Raw genomic sequence first — 4,467 nt, 5'->3', positions numbered from 1 at the left:
ATGTTAAGAAAGCGCTGATTCCAAAACGATAAGCACGCAGGATAAAATGTAATCTTTATTTTGAAGGCTTTCTTCTTTGGAAGCGCAAAAACAAGACGATAGTTCACCAGTGCGTCCTGTCTTGAGGGCATCAAAAGAGGCGTGCCTAGCGATCGTGTTTCTCTAGTTTCCTTCCTCTGTGTGCGTTTTAGCCATTTAAGTGGCCTTGAGCAATCTGTTCCTGCTCCGGCGGCACTTTTTCTGTCGGTGCTGGTGACCTCTGACATGAAGAGCCAAAAGAAGCTCTCTCCAAGGATTCATCCCTTTTTTTTCATAGGCTGAACTGAATGGATGATTTCCAAAAATGTGTTATGCAACCGCTAACCTCCCGTGCTGAAAACTGATGCCAGTGTAGAAGAACTATGACTCCCCCCTGATCCCTTTGTACCTAATGGTCCCAGTGCCGAAGCAGAAATAAACCTATTTCTGCCAGCAACACCGCAAGTCCTCCTGTATTATTTGTTTTACAAATTGTGGTGCTTTGAGTGCTAATAAATCAAACATGTAGGCAGATCTGCCCCCTTTCCACTGGGGTGGTTCCAGTGCCTTCTATTGGTGCTGAAACCTACACATGACCGCAAGAAAACTCCAGTCGAGACGCCAAGCACTCCAAAAACTTGGAGTGGACACAAAGTTAGTGGAGGAGCTATTAACATTAATGATGTTGATTCAACAAGTACAAATTCGCTGAAAGTACAAATTAAACTGGATGTTTAGATAAATGATGCATCGTTAATGCAGCGGAGCCTCATTTGATCAGAGTTGCCGGCAATTGTTTTAGTTGATTCCGATTCCAAATGAAGGTTTTTTAAAGCCAGGACTAACATCTGTACAGACTCAAACTCGTGCTGCATTGTTGTTTTACCCTCAAGGTGATGCAATGTCTTAGTTCTCCAGTCTGTGGTCAAGCTAAACTGGCGCTTACCAAGTCCTGGGTTGTTCAAGTTTCCTGGAAAAGTCGTATTTGTGTTGGAAGGTGGGGCGGCTCCTTGCAGTTCCAGCTCATCTCTTTTTGGTTTTTGACAGTTTTCCGCTGCGGATGTTTGGTACCTGGTAGCAGAGGCCATTTTTAGAACCACCCCGGTCAAGATTCCATGGCAATAAAACGCAAATACGCCAGTGACGTAAACCAGCATAGAACCATTGTCTGACTGGCCTGAACTCCTCGACTGGGTAGAACTACTGGTGTCTTAACTATAAGGTATTTAAGCTAAAAGTGTATTGAACATTTATCTCTATGGTAACCATAAAATGTAGATGGTATGCAAGGTTTGATGAAGTCCTTTCAGGCCAAATCACTCAGAGATTATTGTTCTTACGTCTTAACATTATGTAATTTTCTTCCAGGGTTTGGGCTTTTACTTACGTTTAGTGCAATTAGTTAATAAATTGCTTTGATTGTTCCCTCAGCTCTGGGGAAATTATTTTATTAAATTTACTATCCCTTAAATTAGATTACCAAACACCATGTTGCTAATGTATCTAATGGAAAGGAAGGATTTCCACGAATTAGCAAAGAGATTTAAAAAAACTTTCTTTTTAGGCAGTTTTTTAGTGCTGATAGTCTGTTGTAAGTGGATGTTAATAGCTAAATAAAGAGTAATTTAATAAGGTAATCCATGATGGACCCTCTGAGCGAGTCTGGTCCCTTTTGGCTTCGGGTTTTCGTGACAGTAATCAAAGTAACTGAGGTAAGAAAGAAAGTTGGGAAATAAAATGACCTCCATAACCTGCCGTGCTGCTTTCATTTGAAATAAATACACTGTAGATTCAGACCTTTGAAGCTCAGCCCAGAACTCACGCTCATCCGGTGATCTCAATGCTAGCAACCGTCAGCTGATGTCTCAGTAGATTCCCATATGGCTCCTGTAAGCACGTCTCACATGATAACATTTGCATGCAAGTCTCTCTACATACAGGTCGATTTTGGCTCCAGGTCTGTCCTCAGCTGCTCATTAAAAGGGTTTATATGTTGAGTAAGGAAACGATCAATGACGGCGCATTAACGCTGACATGTTGGAAGATGTTGGCCTTGTTTTCTGTCAGCGTGATTGATTGCGACACCTAGCTCGATTCGTTCTGGGAGCCGGCAGCTCCTGGCAGACTTCAGGCAAGCGCTTCCAGTCGACACACTTGTCACTCAACGGGGAAACCTTCCTTTTTTACGACTTATCTTTCTTACGATTTCCTCTGCCTTTAAATGCCGCAGGCTCCGCGGCGGAGGCGCTGCGGCAGGGCAGAGGATCATGCTTCACTGAGAGGGGAAACATCCCATGACCGGAAAGCCAACACACCAGTCTGTAAATGTCACTTCCTTTCCTCCCATTGATCAAAATTAAATGTTTTTTTTTCCCCCGTCGCAAACCGAATTATAGCTTGCAACAAAACGAAAAGCCCACCTATTTCCTTGATGTCACTTTCTAAACAAACTGTGGGAATGGGCATGCGGTGGGCCGATAAATGCTGGGATGACATGTTTACTGTCAATTGCAGGATTCTTTGTGGCTGCAAAGTACAGTCCTTTCAACAGGATGTCTTATGCTGTGATTATGGTTAAGGGCTGAACCTCTTTCCTGAAAAAAGTGGAGCGATAAATCACCAGAGCCCTTTGCATCATGAGCATATGATGGATGCGCTCTGGGTGACTCTGTAGGTGACTTCGCTTTTGCCCTTTGCACTGTCGTTTTGGACCGGTGCTTAAGCACACACGGGCGTACACAAGTGTGTGTGTGTGGACCTTGCGTTGAATCTACAGTATGTGTTGCTTTCTCCCGGGGGGGGTGGAGCTGGGTGGCACTGCACTCCACCCGCCTCGTTTACCTCCAGGTTAATTTCCACGCTTGGAATTTGGCAAAGTGCAAACAGAGACCCGATCAAATGATAGTGTAACACAGTGTAAACATGCCTGAACAGCACGCACACTTTTGCATCCTCCAAATCTGCTCTGGGCGGGGCCTCCAGCGTTGACACTGCCAGTTTATGAATCGAGATGCAACCGTGCGGCCGCGTTGAGTCTTGCGTGCGCGGTCCTGTTTGATGTCGGCGAGGCGAATACCTGCGGGGTGAAAGGGCCGAGTACATGCTGGATTCCCAATGCGGTTTAGTCTGGAAAGTCTGCGCTGTGGATTCAGATGCGGAGCGTAATTGCAAGTTGGGACAACTTTAATGGCAACGGCGCATTTTTCCCAGGACAGATCATAACACAGGCTCGGAAAAATCCAGACTGATCAAATCCCCGTTAATGGTTAATTGGAGGCAGAAATGAGTGTTTTCATGAGCCCAAATGGGTCAGTAGTGGTGACTGTGCTTCACTGGATTCTCAGCTGGTGTGTTGAGCTTCGCAGCATCAAGAAGCTTCACTGATTATTAAAAAGCTTAAACACTGAAGGTTTAAATCAGCCGGCGGTTACCTCCTTGATGAGCCCGAGGTCACGGATCTCGTGTTTGCAGGCCAGGAATGGTGCATTCTAAGAGGCCGTGTATTTGTGTTTGTGCTGTTGACTCCTGTGTGGTCACCAACAGGCCCGGGTGGGAGAGCAGGGACGGCTCCACAATGAAAGGCACACGCAGATAAGACACCGTGTGCGTCAGAAGGCTCTTGACTTCATCTGTGAGTTCCCAAACACACCTGGAGAGATGTTCTCACAAAAGATAAAGGCTGAAAGGTTTACAGCAAATACCATTTGTTAAGAGACCTGACATTTAGGACCGGGTTTTACTTTGTTTTCTCAATAAGGAATTCTACTTCCACTGTTTGGTTTAGTCAATGGAATTAGCTTTGCAAACTGAGATTAGGTTTGTGTTCTGCCCCCAGATGTCAACACTGGTTCTCTTTATTCATCAACAAAGTCTCCTCAGAGTTTAAAGCAGCACATCCTCGTAGATTTTAAAGAAAACAAGTAAAAGAGGGTCCGTGGCTGCCAAGTGTGATTCCAGCCCAGTCCAAAATCCCACAATTAAAATGGGGCTGATTAAAAGCTAGAAAAGTGGGATATTTCAATTAGCTGGTAAAGGCTAGTGGAGCATTTGTTTAGACCTTTAAATAAAATTAATTAATTAATTAATTAATCACTGATTCATCAGAGCTGCCTCTGAATTGAAAGCACAAAAGAGTTGTGCTTAAAACCAATACAAGCCAAAAAGATGTCATTTATGCATTTTATGACACCTCGCACAGCCTCAAAGTTGGTGTTTCTGCTGTTTGGCTTCCTTCGCGTGTCATTTTTCAGCACCAGTCTCTGCACACTGAAATATGATCGGCGTTGACAGTTCTAGCCTTTGATGGGGTCAAAGTACGCTGTATTCACCCCTCTCTGGCTTTTTCCTTTAATTTTTCTTCGCTTCGACTAAATAGGCCCGACGAACCCTCTGAACCGCTGGTCTGAGATTAGGCTGAACTGAAGTCGCACTTTCTCTGACCGGAACTGA

The sequence above is a fragment of the Takifugu flavidus genome, chromosome 19 (genome assembly GCF_003711565.1).
Source record: "Takifugu flavidus isolate HTHZ2018 chromosome 19, ASM371156v2, whole genome shotgun sequence".
NCBI lineage: Eukaryota > Metazoa > Chordata > Actinopteri > Tetraodontiformes > Tetraodontidae > Takifugu > Takifugu flavidus.
This window is presented reverse-complemented; position numbering follows the sequence as displayed.